This window comes from Mauremys reevesii, linkage group 20, assembly GCF_016161935.1.
Source record: "Mauremys reevesii isolate NIE-2019 linkage group 20, ASM1616193v1, whole genome shotgun sequence".
In the NCBI taxonomy this organism is placed as follows: domain Eukaryota; kingdom Metazoa; phylum Chordata; order Testudines; family Geoemydidae; genus Mauremys; species Mauremys reevesii.
The window spans coordinates 10,111,820-10,131,091 of record NC_052642.1 but is presented as its reverse complement, the minus strand read 5'-3'; the positions used below and the strand labels follow the sequence as shown (position 1 = coordinate 10,131,091).

Below are 19,272 nucleotides of genomic sequence, written 5' to 3'. Positions count from 1 at the left end.
TTGGAGTGTTGCTCTTTTAAGACTTCTGAAAGCATGCTCCAAATTTCATCCCTCTCAGATTTTGGAAGGCACTTCGGATTCTTAAACCTTGGGTTGAGTGCTTTAGCTATTCTTAGAAATCTCACATTGGTACCTTCTTTGCATTTTGTCAAATCCGCTGTGAAAGTGTTCTTAAAACAAACAACATGCTGGGTCATTTTCCAAGACTGCTATAACATGAAATATATGACAGAATGCGGGTAAAACAGAGCAGGAGACATACAATTCTCCACCCCAAGGAGTTCAGTCACAAATTTAATTAACACCGTATTTTTTTAATGAGCGTCATTAGCATGGAAGCATGTCCTCTGGAATGGTGGCCAAAGCATGAAGAGGCATACAAATGTTTAGCATATATGGCACATAAATACCTTGCAATGCCAGCTACAAAAGTGCCATGCAAACACCTGTTCTCACTTTCAGATGATGTAAATAAGAAGCAAGGCAGCATTTTCTCCCGTAAATGTAAACACACTTGTTTGTCTTAGCGATTGGCTGAACAAGAAGTAGGACTGAGTGAACTTGTAGTTTCAAGTTTTACATTGTTTTGTTTTTGAGTGCACTTATGTAACAAAAATAAATCTACATTTGTAAGTCGCACTTTCACAATAAAGAGATTGCACTACAGTACTTGTATGATGTGAATTGAAAAATACTATTTCTTTTGTTTATCTTTTTACTGTGCAAATATTTGTAAGCAATATAAAGTAAGCATTGTACTCTTTGTATTCTGTGCTGTAATTGAAATCAATATATTTGAAAATGTAGAAAAGCACCCAGAAATAGTTGTTAAATTTCAATTGGTATTCTATTGTTTAACAGTGTGATTAAAAGGGCTATTAATCACGATTAATTTTTTAATTGTGATTAATTTTTTTGAGTTAATCACATGAGCTAACTGCAATTAGTCGACAGATCTAATTATGAGGGGTATTTTATAATGATTCTTGAAATAATACCCTTTCGATTTATCAACAAAAAAAAATCAGCAGAGTTAAAATGAAAATCAGAGCAAGTATAAATGGGAGCAGTTCCACTGTCTTCAGTGGAGTTGTGATGCCAGCTTACAACAGGATTGAATTTGGCCCCCAAGATGTTTTTAACAGTTGCACAGTCCTGTTTTGATAAGTGAGCTTCCATCATAAAAATGTCATTTTAGCCTTTATCAGCAATTGCTGAGGTGACCTGATGGAAAACAAAAGCAAAAAAGATCTAGCGAAGTTTATTAATAGTGCAAGAAAAAAAGGCTTTGTTAGATGATGCAACTTTTTGGAAACATGTTTTAAACAACGTAAGTAGGTAATCTCCTCCAGATAAGGGAATGAAATTAGAGATGGGCCCAGATCCAGGTGATGATCCGAATTCACAGCTCAAATCCGTCTTTCTTTGTTTAGAAGTTGGTGTAAAGAGGCTCCACTGAAGTCAATGGAGGTACGTTGATTTGCACCAGTTCTGGATCTGGCCATGTGAGTTTACCCTTACTGTATAATGTTTAAAAAAAAAAGTCTTCCTCCTGAGGCCAGCTACTGGCTTGGCAAAAGGTAGCTGTGGGCAGCTGCAAGGAGATGGCTTTGGCTCATCTGCAAAAGCTACTTCCTAAAAGTCCTGCAGGTCATAGTTTGAAAATAACATGCAAGATGAACATGCAGCAAGCCCAGCCACAGTGGGGGGGTGGTGGAGCTTTGCAAACTGAAGCACTTCGGAGTAGGATTTTCAAAAGCAATTAAGGGAGTCAGGAGCACAAGTCCTATTGAAAACCGTAGGTGCTTTTGAAAATCTCCCCTTATTAGTTCAGTCCAACTGTCCAGAGGCTGTCAGACCATGAATTCCGCTTACATTGTATGAGAAACAGGCCCAAAACGGGAACCACAAAGAATCCACCCACCACTGGACTTTAAGGGGAGGATTTGAAATTCTGATGCTACTATTATGCATCTGGCATATTCCCAACTAGTAGGTAAAAGTAGCGAGAAATGTATTGGTAAAGGGAAGTCCTGAGGGACAGACCGGTTCTAAGTGCAAATCGGTTGTGCAAATTGGAGCAATACAGCTAGAAAAGCAAGGGGTCCCTGCTCTCATTAATGAGAGTTTGAGCATGCATCAATGAGAGGCTAGACTTGCAGGAAATTTAAGACTTATTTGGAAGTGAACTTGTGGAAAGAGAGCTTCATTTCAGGGGCAATCCTGTCACATGGCATGGTAACCTTTCCAACCAGGCTAGACAGGTGCAAACACCTCTCCAAACATCTGAGGATTCTGCTGGGTGGAAAGGGGATTAAGTTTGATAAATGCCTAAAACCATGTAGACTGACTGACATGACAGGAGGCAGAACCAGAGGCTATCTACTGCTGTTGAGTTGCTTAAGCAGACTATCCTCCCTTTGAAGTTTTTACGTGTGGCTTTGCTCAGCTTAAAGCAGCTCTCTCAGCATTCATCTCTGGAGCATCAGAATAGCCAGGGACTTTTGTTAGCATTGTACTTATAAGCATATTCCAATTTAATTTAATGTAAATCCTGAATGGTTCGGCATTCCTTCAAATTCAGGCAATTCCTTCTCTCTGGTCACATTTCCCTCCCAATCTGGGTACCATGACTTGATGCCCTAATAGAGAATCACTACTAGCATGACATTAGCTTTATATACTAGCAACAGTTATAATATCTAGCAGTGCTAAGCTTCTGACCTGACATATAGGGGAGAGACCCTCTGATTTTAATAGGCTTTGGAACAGGCCCTAGCACTCTCACTGACGTCTCACACAAGTAGTGGGCTTCTGATAATTTCTTAGCTCTTTCCATCTTCCCAGCATTTGAGATCACTTGGTTCTTCTTGATCTCTGCTCTAGTTGAATGTCTAGATGCCAGTGGCAGAGTTTTTCCCAACAGAGAGACCTCAACTGGACCAATAAAATTTGAGTTGGGCTTCAGGAGTATACATCCTCTCTGTTCCTTGTGGATCTTGACTGAAGTGGCGATGATAGAGTATATTTTTGTCCATAACTGGATACAGGGCTGAACTGACATTGTTCATCTAATTGCAATAACATCTTTATCCAGAGAGGTCCATGAGCCCAGAGTGAGCATAATGGTGGCAATTTGAGTTGCTTAGGCAGAGAGAAAGGATGCTGTTATGGTTAAGGCGCTGCACTGGGATGCAGGAAACCTAAGCTGAGTTCCCAGTTCTTCCACAGATTCCCTTGGCCAAGTCAGCTAGGGACTGATTTTCAGAACACCCCAGTCCATTGGAAATGTGGGTGCTTAGCATCAGTAGTGCAGTCAAGAGTAAAAGCAGGTAAATGGAGTTTACCCACTTCTCATTTGGGGAATAAGGAATTCAGTTTTGGTTAGTTTACCCACTTTTTTATTATTATTATTTTTTATTATCACTACACCATTGCTCAGCACCTTTACAAATCAGGCCCTTAATGTCTGTTCTTCCATTTCCCATCTACTGAAACAGGAACAGAGGTAATATTATTTGTCTATCTGACTTACTTAGATTTCAAGGTCTTCAGGGCAGGTCCTGCTTCTTATGAAGTGTTTCTACAGTAGCTAACACAATGGGCCTCCAATCTGGTCTGGTTCTCAAGGAAATAACCTAACTCTAGTAACAAACCATAAGAAAGTCTGGTATTGGCTTTACTAGAGATGCAGAGTGTAGGAGTGCTGGAGCAGAGACAGGCTTCATTTGCATAGGATTCAGCCATAAAGGATCCTCCCAAATCACTGTCTCATGATCAGAATATGCCAGGGAAAAAAGATTTTAATTCTCTGAAAATATATTTGGAAGATTATACAGTTTGACTCATGGGCACATTTAATGAGTTTCTGGCAGAGCGACTGAACCTCCTCATTGAATTGCTCAGAACGAAGGCAGAATTTTAGTCACACAGAAATTACATCAAAAGGAAAAGCCAGATGTTTTGTGAATCCCACCACTAATGAGCCACAAGTGCTGTTTTTTCCCATTGTACAAGAAAATTATGAATTTTTAAACATATACAAAACAAATTGTTTGTGATTACATTAGACCTTCAAAAGACAGTGTGAACATAAATTCAGAGATGAATAGAGTAATATTGGATGCTTGCCTCACTGCTTGACTTCAATAACTTATCTCAATAAATCCCCCAGCAGAAAGCATCTTATGTACTCCAAGTCTGGAGAAGATGAGACACGAGTGCTGGAGGAATTACAAGACAGAGGGGCTTTACTGCAACAGTGAACAAGCTGAAAATTACAAGGTAATGGAAACTCAGCAGGAGGCCCTCCTACCCTGCCATTAGCTAACTTCTACAATGATTGCCTCAGAAAACACTTAGGTTGTGTAAGCACTGTACACTGCTTCTGCACTTTGCATCTCCAGCCAGCTAAGCCCAGAGACAATTTAACTGGATAAGAGGAGATACCTGAGCAATGGGGACTTTGGCTTAACAAACCAAGCAGCACCGCCTGCCCTGTGAATATTCCTAACCTAACCAGCAGGGATCCCTCATTCCAAGGGATTGTCTGCCTGTGTTTAATACATTGATCTTGGTATTTGCTTGGGCACTGGCTACCCAGATTAGTTTATTAAAAGATTTATCATATTTAAGTCAATATAACCCCTGCCGATTGTAAGTGACTGTAATGCTCAGGGAAATGAAGGGCTATTGACAGTAGAACAGCACTAGGCCTGAACTGGGTATAGTGCAGGCAGTCACACGGCCAGTTTCCTCATTCTTCTGACATTTGTACCACAATCTTGATCTGGAGTAATTCCCGCCAGGCCTGGGTATAAGGCAGGTGCAAGCTTGAGCTTCTCCATGTTGCAGCTCTGTTAAACAGCCAGGAAGCCAGGGAGGAAGGATAAATAAGCCCTCCCCACTCTGAAGTTAGCAAGGGAAGAGGCAAGTCTGCCCCTCCCCCAGCAGAGCAGAAGCAGGAGGATAGATCCCCAGGCAGCTGGGAAGGTTGTAAGAGGGAGTGAGAGGTGAACACCTTATCTCAACAGCTGGGAAATGGACATAGAAGAGACACCTTTTGGCCAGAACTTGGGGTCAGGCCACAATCTGGGGGAGGCAAGAGAGGCACTAATGGGCTGAAGGGGATTGCCGTACCACACTTGGAGTGCCATGTGCCGACGCTGTGTCACAGGGTTCACATCTGGCTACTGTGACAGGACAGGAGGGGGCACAATGAGAGGAGCACCTTGCAGGCGGCTTGCTCTGTGGCTCCATTCGATGACAAAACATCTCCTCTGCTCTTTGAGTGCCACTAGCTAGACACCAGCGGGTGAATTCTGCCCTCCCATTAAAGACTTCCTATCTCCTTTATCCTGTCACTCCTGTCAATACTGTGTACTGTGGCAAATACTGCCCCTTCCACTAGACACACAGCAGGAGAAGGCTCCTCCTCCCAAGGAATGCAGCAAATGCTGCAGATGCTATTCCAGCCTGCCACCTAGCAGCCCAGGAGGAATTTGCTCCTTCTCATCCTGCAAGACCTCACCTATCCATTTGAGTTATGACAGTGCAGCACTAGCACAGGTCAACGGAGAATCAAGTCCTCAGCCAAAGTTTTGATCCTGAGTAGACACCTACATTTATATTTAGGCAGCTACTTCAACACTTATCTGCCTACAACTAGTATTTACATTAGGCACTTATATTGCAAAGTTTGACTCCTCTACACTGTGTGGCAATGTGTACCAGAAGGGTGTGAATTTTAATGCGCAGGATTCTAATTGTAATGTGGAGGTTCTTTCGGTGGGGGTTATAGTGACTTAAATATAATAAATACTTTTAATAAACTAATCTGTGTAGCCAGTGCCCAAGCAAATACCAAAACCAAGTTGTGCTACACACTAACTGGACCATGTAGACTCTGTTGGCGTGCACGAAAAATCTCCTAGTGTGTGTCAATGTAGTTCTGTTTCAAACAGTACTATGTTGTCAATGGGAGTTAAGTGCCTAACAACCTTTGTGGATCTACGACTTAGGCTCCTAAGTCTTTCCCCTTCTCTACCCTCTCTCTTCTGGCTTTGCCAGTTGGACTGTAGTACTCACCAGAAATCAGACTGGTAACTTGGTTTCACTCATTAGCCCACACTCCCATCTGTTCTGATATTGTGTAAAATGGATTCCTGTCTGACGTGAATAGGCAGTGTAAATATTTGGTCAGCACAGCTTCGGCTTGCAGTGCCTGCACCTGAGTCAGCCCCACAAATAGTCTGCTGTCTTGCCTAGCATATATATTGGTGCTAAAATGGAGTTCTTGCAGACTCAGCATATTATTAAATCAAGACGCTCTGTCATGTACAACAGAGACCAGTTAAAATGTTTCCTGTTTCCTATCATTATACAAGATGTTAATTCCACATTCCTATTCCCAGCAATAGAAATCTACTGCCAATTTTTCTCTCTAACATCAGCCCCTGTCAATTAAATGACAGCAAATAAACTGCAATTTTAACATCTCTCCATAACTAACCAAAATGACTTCACAACATTCTTTGCTTTTACTGCTCTCTCATGCCACATCACTTTCATGCAATCCTGGAAAATGGCCCCAAAAGGAGAAAAGAAAATTTCAGAGAAGGAAATAAACATAGCAAAAGAAGATTTCCCTCTGTGTGTTTACCCAGACTGCCCCCTTTCTCACAATGAGCAGCCATCAAAGCATCATTGAGTTGGTGGTTGGATATTAAGACTGGTGAAGCCATTTTTATCCTTGTTTTATTATTGTTCACTCTTTAAATATTCACTTAGTGCTGGACACCAGATCAGTAGAGGAGCAGTACAGAGATGTATTTTGTGTCAATCATATATCAGGAGTCTTGGGGGTGAGGAGCCCGAATCTTGGAAATCCCAGGGCCTAATGACTCCAAAATGTATACCGCAGATACGACCCATGCCCTTGATGTGGCATTGCAATCTCCAAGTTCATCTACCTAAACATGTGCATGTTAGCACACTTGAAATATTGTCTCTTAGCAGAACTTTTGTTGTAACCATAACTATGGAATCTCTTCTGCAACTCCATGATAAGATGCAACAAATGGGCAAACATTTCTGGTTGTGTTTATATCTTTTTCAGGTAGCCCAGTCACAAGCCAAGCTTAGCAGGGACAAAAACCAGAGCTACACTAGGGAAAATAACAAAGCCCTCCTAAAGTAGACTGGGGAACTAATGTTAATCCATGTTCAAATGAAACACGCACCACAATCCAGGTCATGTAATGGGGTGTTTTTAGCTAAACTATATTTGCCACATCTTGCATACCACAGCCTATGTTTTGTTCTTTTTTGTTTTGTTCTAATGCCTTCATGTAATGTACATAAGGCCACTGATATTACTATACACTCCAGATGCAATAGGAAACATAACTAGAGCCTAATCAGAAGAGGTGCTGAGCACCCTCCACTCCCACTGAGAAATCTATTGGAAAATGAATGAATGAATGAATGAATAATTCACCTTAATGTTAAAGGAAGCTTATTCCACTAGAGGTTCTTTCCTGTTCTGGTTGATGCTGAAAGGCTCATGTATTGAGAGCTGAGGGCATACACCATCCTCCAGGAAGTGCTTTTAATGATATATTTACTTCCAGTATATTATTTAGACACTAGTTGTCTCTGTGAGCTGTAGAGACATCCAGAGAGAGGGTGTGAATCCTGGTAACAAAAGAGACAAAGCTAGAACTCAAGCTATGTGGAAGCCTGTTTGTCAGTGTCTATAGTTTTTAGCTGTTTTCTTTAATAAGCACTTCCTGTATAAGATGATATATCAAGACAGTACTCGGCCCCTTAGAGGATCAGACCTTAAGGGCTTGAGGCTCGTTTAAGATGATATATCAGAGGTGGGCAAACTATGGCCTGCAGGCCACATCTGGCCAGGGCTGCCCAGACGATTCAGGGGGCCTGGGGCAAAGCAATTTCAGAGGCCCCTTCCATAAAAAAAAAGTTTCAGTACTATAGAATACTATATTCTCGTGGGGGCCCCTGCGGGGCCCGGGGCCTGGGGCAAATTGCCCCACTTGCCCTCCCCTCTAGGCAGCCCTGCATCTGGCCCGCTGGACCGTCCTGCCCAGCCCCTGAGCTCCTCGTTCAGGAGGCTCGCCCTCAGCCCCTCCCCTGCTGTCCCATCTTCCCTGCAGCCTCAACTCGCTCGCTCTGCTGCCAGCGCAATGCTCTGTGAGCTCCTGGGGCAGCGCAGCTGCAGAGCCCGGCCTGACCCAGTCTCTGTGCTGCGCGTTGGTAACAGCATGGCCTGGCTCCAGCCGGGCGGCGCGGCTGTAGTGCTGCCAGCCACCAGTGCTCCAGGCAGTGCGGTAAGAGGGCAGGGAGCAAGGTGGGTTGGATGGAGGACAGGGGAGTTCGGGTTGGTGGTCAGGGGGCAGGGGTGTGGATAGGGGTTGGGGCGGTCCGGGGGGGAAAACAGGGGGTTGAATGGGGGCAGGGGTCCAGGGGGAGAAGTCAGGAAGGAGGGGGAATTGGATGGGGTGGCAGGTGGCAGTCAGGAGCAGGGGTTCCGGGGGAAGTCAGGGGACAGGGAGAAGGGGTGGTTGGATGGGGCAGGGGTCCTGGGAGGGGAGGTGGCATCAGAGAATGGGGTGGTTGGATGGGGCAGGAGTCCCGGGGAGGGCAGATAGGAAGTGGGGGCTGGGCCAAGCCCTCCATACAATTTATGAAGCCCAATGTGGCCCTCAGGCCAAAAAGTTTGCCTTCCCCTGTGATATATCAAGATATTACTCAGCTCCTTTTTGGAATCATACCCTAAGGGTTTGAAGCCCAACCCGGTTATTACTGAAATCAATGAGAGTTGTGCCATTGACTTCAGTGGGGGTAGGGTACAGAATACTGAGCATTCACAATTCCCATTAACTTCAGTGATGGAACCTATGAGTACTTAGAAACTCTTTGGCTCAAGACCTAAAGGAAGAACTGATGATAAAAAAAGAAGGTGCTCCAGAAAGCACATAAGTAGTGAAATCAACAATATCCATTTTCTTGAGCCTTTGCCTAATCTACTGTGTGCAGTAATTTGTAATCATGTACCCTCACATTTTTGCAATAATAAGAGGGTGATAGAAATGGGCCAGTGACTTAACTGAAATGTCCGTAAATGGTACTGGAGACATAGATATCTAAGAAACACTGAGGGGGTCTGGAAATGTTTAGTTAAATTGATTGAAAAGGACTCTGGCTAGTACTTTGCTTACCATTAAGCAATAAGTCATTCAGTGCCTTTCCCTATTCTTTGCTGGAGATGTGAGATATTCTGTCAGAATCTACAAATGTATCAGTTCCCTTCAACACTAAAGCAGATTGGTCTACTTCATAATTGATTTTCTACAGACAATTGATTTGAACTTTTTAAACCCCTTGTGATGTCGGGATCAGATCTGTGTCTTTTTTCTGTGCCATCCAGTTACCATGATGAACTCTGAGCTAAATTTCTGTTGGGTTTTGCTTAATTGGAGGAAAGGGATGGAGTTCCAGGATAAACCAACAGAAGGTATGTTATTTAAACACAACCCTGAAGAACATGTAATGAGAGAAAGCGCCTCTCTCATTCTCCTTAGTACAAATGCCAGCTGCTGAGTTCCAATTCCATTTACCTCTCATGGGTGGGTGGTTAATGCAGAAAACTCCTGTTTAATCTCACATGCATCAGTTAAGGGAGGTGTATTTATTATGAGCTCCATTACAACACTCCTTGCACCATCCTTTCAAGGTGTGAACGAGGTGTCTATTTAGGGACAACTCCAGCACCAATTGACGTCAATGGGAATCTTTCCATTGACTTCAGTGGACATTGCATCAGGCCCTTATTGCCTATAGTAGTATGCTGGCTAACACAGCCAAGTGAAAGTGAAGGAAATATTTTTGTTCAGGATATTGGTATAAAATGCCACTTTGTTCCAGCTCATTTTGTTACTCAGAAATATTATGTTGGTCATTTTCACATCTAAACTAGGCAGGAATTCAAAATCCACCCTATTTCCTAAATTAAACCCATTTTCTTCTGAAAGATATTTTGAATTTAAAATTTCAAAAAGTTGGTTTTGTTCCACTTAAAATCAGGGCCATCATCACCTGTGTACATAGTGCTTCTTTTGAGGAGAAAAAAAAATGTAAATTTCTATGGTATTTCCAAAACCTTACGCCATTCTCTGACTCAATATTAAATCTGAAAACCTTCACTTTGCAAAGTTTTCAAATTTAGTTTCTGATTGTCACACACCTCTTCTAGCTAGTGTGTATGTGTACCCTTGCCATCTACTGCACACAACGTGACCATGCTGCCCTCTGAGGACAAGATCACAAAGGATAAAATTGCCATTGTTGGTACAGCAAATAAAGATGCTGCTTTAACACAAGAGATTGAGGTCTGGGCTTTTGGGGGATTGGTATACAAAAAATGGTTGTGGATTCTGCCCCAGCCCACATGTGGTATAGCTGAGAACTGTATGTAGGTGATAACAGAATTGTTATACTACTTTCACAAACCTATTTATCTTCTGATTGTAAAGCACATCTCTGAAATGATTAATACTGTGTGAAATTTTCTAAACATTTTGATGGAAATTGTTCTCAACATTTTGATTTTTGAAAAAAAAGGGAGGGCAGATTTTGTGAATTTCCCTCCCCCACTCCCTCTGTCTTTGACCAACTCTAGAAATTTTTTATTTCCCCTCCACTTTCTCCTTTTAACTTGACCCATGGACAGATAGACTTTCCTCCCAAAAAATCAATAAGTGAGTTCATGAAGTCAGCAATACCTTTGTGTTCAAGAAGAGAATAGAGCATTGATTTATTAATAAATGACATCTGTGAATTACGGTAATTTATAGCTGAAAATAGCCCATGGATTACTATGTAAGATGTACTACTTGGTCCATCCGTCTGGGAACAACAAAGAGGCTGATCCTGCAAGCTCCGAGTGCCTCCTGTGTGATGCTAGACATCATCAACAAGATGCAGGTCTTCAGCCCTTTGCTGGAGGGAATCATTGCCTTGCAGGTATGTACCCCAAATCGTTGTATGCAAAATAATAATTATTATTATTTTTTATCTGTGGCTCTCACAGTGCTTTACAAAGGAGGTAAGTACTATCATCCACATTTTACAAATGGGGGATGAGGGAGGAAGTGACTTGCCCAATATCACCCAGCAAGGCAGTGGCAGGGCTAGGACTAGAATTCATATCTCCTGAATACCAGTCCAGTGGTCTATCCACTAGGCTGGGCTGCTGTCTAGTTCCAAGCGCACAAGCTGACATGCTCCCACTGCACAGCGTGCAATCACAAGAGCAACACACCATTTAAGGCCCATGTGAGCTCAGATTGCTTCCTAGGTCTTGTGCTGGCCCTCTTCAGAGAGGTACATTTTACCCATTGTCTCCACTTCCTGCTTCCTCCTGTAATATTCAGTAGCCGAACAATTAGAGTCAGGGCCTGTAATGATTGATTCAGGAACAAGCCAAACATAATTGCTATTGTCTTCTACATCATCATCCTGCTGCTCCAGTAAAAAGTGGTATAACTTTATCTCCTTTCACCACATAAAAACTGTGCTGCTTGTTTCTATTTACAGTGACAGTCACTCTGAATTCATACATGAACTAGTCGATGGAAAGATTACTCCCCACGGGAGGCATTCAGGACACCCAGCTGACAAGGTGTTTTTAACATTATAACAACCAGATTTTTAATGGAGTTTAAATGTCTTTAATCACACAGGCTAAGCGGCACTAAGCACAAGTTCAAGGTGATTCCAACAGCTCTTATTCTGCATCTGCATTTTTATCTTCCTTAGATTAATTCATATTTTAATTGCTCATATCACTGATTGAAGTACTAGAGAAGGGAGCACTTTAATTCCTTTGATCTCATACTTTCACTACCTAATGGCAAGGTCGGTCACCAGGCAGGCCTGCAATGTTGCTGGGCTTCTGGGGTGGGCAGAAGAGTATGATGGACTTCAATTAGGTAGTGTGTATTATAGGTAGAGCTGAAAGCAATACCTATATTAAAGTAGCCTAATGCTTCCCATATTAGCAAATGCTATAGCTTTGCCAGCATGCTAATTATCATCACTGGAACTTTGCAAAAACATGAAAAGCTTTTGTAAAAAAAAAAAATTATAAAAAAATTATGCAATGGCAAATTCCACAGCAAAGTAATGCAAAATCCCAAACTGTGCATCATCGTCAGTTCAAACTGATTTTCACCTGAAATTGTTGAATGTGGGGCTGCAACCCTTCTGTGTGTTGAGTAACATGTGAATGGTGGAAAAAACTCTCATACGAAGAGAGACTGAAAAGATTGGGACTGGTTCCTTAGAAAGGAGGTGAATAAGCAGGGACATGATAAACATATATATCTCAGTAACCCATTGGTCAAATGACTCCAAATTTGGAACACTAACCTTAGCTAATGTTTCTATGAGGCGCACCAGATTTCAAGGCAATCTGAGCTTTACAGAGAAAACTGGTCTAAACCTTAACTATAGCAGACCTGGTGGTTTGTTATAATAAAATAATTAGTCTAGTGAAGGGAGATTGGATGCTTCTGTTCTCCCTGTCTCATAATACAAGAGCAAGGGGACATTCTGCAAAAGTAAAAAGTGGGAAATTCAAAGCCGATGCAAGGAAATACATTTTTATGCAATGTGTAATTAGACGCATACTAATAGACTGCTACAATAAGTTGTTGAAGATTCAAAAAGGCACTGAATATTTATATGGCTATCACAGATATCCAGAGTTGTCATAATCAGTGACAACAGTTTTTTGGAAGTGATATTAAACCTTGTACTTCAAGCCAATCTCTAACTAGGATGAGACCTAATGGCCGTCGAGGAGAGAGAGTATATCGTCTCACATCTGTCTATGGTGGGGTTCTTGTGCCATTTTCTCTGACACATCTGGTGCTATCCACTGTCAGAGACAGGATACCGAACCTTATGGACAACTGTCCTGTTCAGCTCTGGCAATTCCTACGTTACTATATGCCTAATCAGAGCCAACCTCAGTGAGTGAGTTAGTGCAATTTATGAGTAACGACTGTACCATCAGGCCAACTGAAAATATCATACATGTCACTCAAAAAGATAAGCTTTTCCTACTGACCTCAGTCCTATGTTTGAGCAATAGCTGCTCCTATTTTTTTTTCCTCCAGAACTAGGAAGGTGCTGTATCTCAACTCTGAACAGCAAGCACCCAGCACTCCTTGTTTGGCAAATTCAGAATGTTTCCACCATCAGCTACTCCCTTGATTTCAGAAGAGGTCTGCATACTGTGCCCCATTGAATGAAATGAATCAGTGTTAATAGAGGGTGCTCAGCATGATCCCTGGCCTCTGCTAACTATTTCTGCTGTGGCATGTTTCAAAGCAGGAACAGGATTGTGAGAACTGGCAACTGCATAGCCCAGCCCCTTGTGATTTGGATTAAAGTGGAACCTTAACCTAAGCCAACACTGAGGACCTTTCTTTTGGCAGGAGAGTTTCTTGGGCCTTTGGTAGATAATTCTGTCAGCTGTTCTGTTTCCTTCTTCCAGTTCCTTTTGGATTGTTGTTTTCCTTCGTCTCTCCTCAAAATGCGTTGTCCAGCTTTAGATACATTTGCACATCCTCCCTTAATTTGATTAGTGACAGATGCTATTATCTGAGGAAATCTAAATTGCCTCTTCCTGTGCTAGTGAACTACTGTACTGTGTGTGTGGGGATTTCAGAACAAGATAGATTTATTAATGAGCTCCTAATTAAAGGGACAGTTCCAGTGTTTTTGCTGAATTGGGTTGAGAGAGGGGTGGGGCACAGATCACCACTTCTAACTAAAATCAGACATTTATGTCTGTACATTTATTTTTCATGTACTGCAGATATTTTCACTGTAATCTTGGATTTCATTTTTAAACCTAAGCATTCAGAGGTTACACAAGAAACTGAAGGCTGAAAGTAATTAAAATACAACATCTATAGAGCTCCAACACCGTCATTTTTGGGGTGGGAGGATGAGGGATTTGCTTGTTTCTGCAGTGTGTACTCATCTTTTGTATAGCACTTCTCCCCTGTAGCTAACTGAGTACTTGATTATTCCCATTTTACAGCTGAGTAAAATGAGGCACAAAAAATGAAGTGACTTGCCCAAGGCCATCTAGCACATCAATAGCAATGGCAGGGGTAGAGCCCATGTCTCCTGACTCCTTTACTCACTGAAACATCCTGTATTCTCTTCTTGGGAAGTCCCGAGTATCCCAGTCAGGTTTCTTCTTTATCTAAGGCCTTGAGTTGCAGCCATCATAGCTGACCTCTCAGTTGCCTGCACAAGCTTCTCTTCAAAATTCTCATCAATGTTGTTCCCTAACGGGCCTGCCGGCAGACTAATGAGCAACATCCCTAGGTTTTTACAATGGTGCCCAGCACAGTAGTAGCTGAACACACTAGCTTATAACATATATCGTTTAGAAAACTCTCTCTGATAATAGAAAGGCCATGACTGAAAACGTCATGATGCCTCTCCCTGTACTTAGCCAACTCCTTGTATTTTTAGAAACAAGTAACATTTTCAGATACACCTAAATGCAAATGACAGATGTGCTGGCCATTTTGTGGTTCTTTGTTTACTCCAGAAATAGTGTCTAGATCTGCATGCTTCAGAGCTACATTTAGAAGGAGCCAAGAGCAAGGACAGCTGCGAGAACTATCTATCTCCACAGAAATGTGTCTAAGGGTTCTAAGCAAACATGCCTCACTATGTGGTGGGCCCAAACTTTTTGCCATCTCACTGGATCCTGGTGCCCACTAGAATGCAGCACCTGCTCTCTTCCTTTGATGGGAGCATGATTAACAAAGCACCATGCTCAGCAGTCCCATGGAGTTTAATTTCCAGCTCAGGTAGACGTATGTGTGTTAGCCTAGCACACTAAAAATAGCAGCCACATGGTCAGTGAGATGGGGCTAATCACCCCAAAGGTTTCAGATGACTACTCTGCTCCTTGTAGTGCGCTAGCTCAATCGGAGTGAGTGGGGGTATGTCTACCTGAGCTGGAAATTATTTCTTCTGCTTCACTGTAGACATACCCTGATCTGGCCTTTTGCAGTTCTGACCACAGCCCTGCAGGACTCAGTGCAATGCGTGGAAGCAGGGAACGAGGAGTCTATCTGGCATATTTCAAACTTGGGTCTAGATTTTAATGTCAGAAGTGGGCCATTCATCACTGCTCCAGTCACCCTTGAGTGACAGATGAAGGGATGTGCTGCTTACTTATCATATGCTATCTAATTTCAGTACCTCATCGTTTAACCTTTCTTTGTTATTTACACTTTTTGCATTTTTATTGTGCTGCTCCTGAAAAGGAGACACAGCAGAACTCAGTGTTCAAGATACAGTTCTGAGCATTAGGAAAAATCTTAAAGGATGTAATGATTTTCTAAACCTCAGAGGCAGCAATGTCTAGTGGACAGGGCACTGGAAGGGACTGAGGAGAGCTGGATATATTCCATACATCTGCCACTGTCTTGTGTGTGAACTTTGGCAGGTCTCTTAATTCTCTCTGTGCATCTATTCCCTCGCCTAACCTTTGTCTTGTCCATTTGGCTTGTAAGCTCTTAGGGACCATCTCTCACTATGGGTTTGTTCAGTGCCTGGCACGGTAAAGCCCTGTCTTGGTTGGGGCCTCCAGGCACTACTGTATTACAAATAATTGATGTTAAGCATGGACCGTTAAAGAAGTTAAGAGTCTGTATCTCCTTCCCATGACTTTTGATTGTACGCAGCCTGCTGGCTCTCAAGAGAATTCCCTGTTCTAGTACCAGGACAGAATCTGCACTCCCACAGTAGAGAGCCCCTGGCCTAGCAGTATGTACAATCTAATGTCAGAGAGAGCCCAGGAGGAGTGTGCTAGCAGCAGATAGCTAGAGTGGACTCCCACTGGCAATGAGCGGGTGCTGCAGGCAGAGAGCACCTTGACATGGAAGAATGTGCATGCTGCCTCTCTCGAGAGCCAGGATGACATATAAGAGTAAGGCCACAATATTCCAGAGTGACTACTGATTTTGGGTGCCTCACCTGAGACACATTACAGAGGTCTTGTGTACAGGGTGTAGGTGCTCAGGACTTTCTGAAAATTAGGACCTTTTAAGATATTTCAAATTAAGCTTCCCAAAATTGCTGGCCACTGTGTAAAATTTTGGCTTAGAAGTCTGTAAGCTGAGCCTAACTGCAGTAACCACAAACATACATTGCAAGAATGAACACAATCTGTAATGCCCTGAAGAGTTATGGTAACTTAACCTAGTGTTGTGTGCTCAGTAAAGAGTAAGAAATGCAGTTTAAACTGTACTCGTGTCAAGTATCAGAGGGGTAGCCATGTTAGTCTGGATCTGTAAAAGCAGCAAAGAGTCTTGTGGCACCTTATAGACTAACAGACGTACTGGAGCATGAGCTTTCGTGGGTGAATACCCACTTCATCGGATGCATGTAGTGGGCACGTAGTGTATTCGTGTGATATTCTTCTGAACCTATTCCTAACATTTATCCAGAGAACTGGCTTCCAGGAACTACTTTGAAGTTGTAATGGAACTTCTCCTGCTACAGAACTCAGCGAGGAATGGGCCCGGCCAGGAATTACATTGCAAGGTCCCCAAGGCCTCAGTTCCCCCTCTGTACAATGGGGACAATAGCACTGCCCTGCCTCACAGGGATGGTGGGAGGACAAATACATACATTAAGAGGAGTGTGAGATGCTGTAAAGAGTGTCTCTCTGGGGCCCCTACCTGGATTGGGGCCCCTTGCCACACCCAGTTATCACTGAGGAGGGAGGGAGGGGTTAGCCTAGTACAGGCCTCAGCCACTTAGTCCTCGCAGTGGGCCCCCTCCCTGCTGCGGACCTGCTTCCTTTGTTTGGGTGGGGGGGATCAAAAGGTCAGATAACAAAACAAGGTCAGGACAATGCACAAAGATCAGTGGCATCACCTTACTACAGGTGGTCCTTACAGCCAGGTAGCAGAGCTGGCCTCTCCCTTCTGGACCTACCCCTGGGGTGAGCTGGACTCCTTGAAAAGTCAGGGTGGGCGGGCTCTGGTGTGGCAGTTCCTCCTGCTGTTTCAGGAGTCGCTCCCTTCTCAGGAATTCCCCCTCCCCCCTTGCTGACTGCAGCTTCTTCCTTGTAGAGCCCTCCTTCCTACCCTGCACAACTGGCAGGGCATGGTTAGCTTAGCCCACAGAGCCTCCCTCAACCCTCCCATCAGTGCAGGAGCTCAGGTATTACAGTAATGGGACTTATCTCAGTACCTTAGATAGACACAACGTTCTTTTAAATGATTGTCAACTATAAACATAGACTTATAGACTTTAAGGTCAGAAGGGACCATTATGATCATCTAGGCTGACCTCCTGAACAATGCAGGCCACAGAATCTCACCCACCCACTCCTGTAACAAACCCCTGACTTATGTCTGAGTTATTGAAGTCCTCAAATCGTGGTTTAAAGACCTCAAGGTGCAGAGAATCCTCCAGCAAGTGACCCGTGCCCCACGCTGCAGAGGAAGGCGAAAAACCTCCAGGGCCTCTGCTAATCTGCTCTGGAGGAAAATTCCTTCCTGACCCCAAATATGGCGATCAGTTAAACCCTGAGCATGTGGGCAAGACTCGCCAGCCAGCACCCAGGAAAGAATTCTTTGTAGTAACTCAGATCCCACCCCATCTAACATCCCATCACAGACCACTGGGCATATTTACCTGCTAATAATCAAAGATGAATTAATTGCCATAGTTGGGGCACTGGACACAAGAGCACTTCTGTCTATAATAAATTCAAATGGTCTTTTGCATTGGTGGAAAAACATCTGTGCATTAGGCTTTCAAATATGTTGTGCAATGCTCCATGTGATTCAACCAGTGTTGAGAGGCACATGTTATGAAATTATTAATTATTATTGAAAAAGGAAGCTTTTGTGAGACTATGACATGCCTATCAGACATGCCCTAACCATTCTCCACAGCCAAATTGACAGGATTAGCCTTACAAATGCACCAACAGACATGTCCTGCACATGAACTGTCTACAGGCCATGCAACTGGCTTCTTCTCTATTAGCTAATTAAGTGTAAGCACCATTAGCTAAGCATAGATTTTAGAGTATCCTTCTGAAACACAATTACTTTTGCTTTCAAATGTAAGATGTAAAACTGGAATTAAATGTAAAGCTCCAAAAACAGGGCTCTGGTTGAGGCTCACTAAACAATCAAATAGTGCCCCATGTGATTCAGAGAGCATCAAAATCTATTGCTCACAAGAGAAATTCCAAGTCTCTGAGGACAATCTATTAGATAATACTTTGGCTCCTCTTCTCATCTTCAGTGATAGAGGGCTATATTCATAGTCTAAACCTAAGAATCATTTTATTAAGCCTTTAAGTAAGTTAGATTTACATCTTTTAATATGGTTAGGAGGGGATAGAGCAAGAGAACGAAGGTACTCAATGCAAACACTTAGCCAGTGTATGGACACGATTTTGAGAAGCAACCCCTCAGTTTTAAGGTGTCCATCTTGAGACACCTTAAAGGGGCCTGTTTTTAAAGGGTGGGTATACAGCCCTTCTTGAAGACCTGTCCTCTAAATCATCTCAGATTAGGCATCCTAAAATTGAAGCACTTAAAAATACTGGTTAATTTTGAAAATCTTGGTCTACATTAATGAGATGACATCTGCTCAATAGATTTATATGCATGATCCTCTTCTAAAGGGAGCTCTTCTACCAATGGACTCGAACCTGCAAATACTTTATACATGTTTAGCTCTAAGCATGCGGATAGCACCAATGAATTCAATACTAAGATTTAAGCACCTGCAGGACCAGAGACAATGAAATAAACAGTAGCAGGATCGATTTAGATGCGAATGAAACTATTTTACATTTAGGGATCTGATAAAACATATGGTAGAATGTGTCACCTCTGAAATACGAAGAAAGAAAACAAAACAAGGACTTGCTATTACTAACTGCAAAATGTAAAAACATTTAAAATGACACCTTCAAGAGCAGAGCATTTAAATTATTCACCGTCAATGCAATACAAATCCACAGCTAATTACAGACTATACATGCAAATGAAAGTAATGATGATCATAATTACTTTGCACTTATATACTGTAGCAATTTTCATCGGAGGACCTCAAAGTCTTTACAAACATTAATTAAGCCTCACAACACCCTGGTGAGCTAGGTAAGTATTATTCTCA

The 19,272-nt window shown here is 42.7% G+C and overlaps 1 long non-coding RNA gene across 1 annotated transcript in view; it reads right to left on the bottom strand.

Moving 5' to 3' along the window:
• The window catches only part of LOC120387277, an 85,783-nt gene that overhangs the window by 48,844 nt on the left and 17,667 nt on the right, over positions 1 to 19,272 (bottom strand). The gene's annotated exons all lie outside the window — the stretch shown is intronic.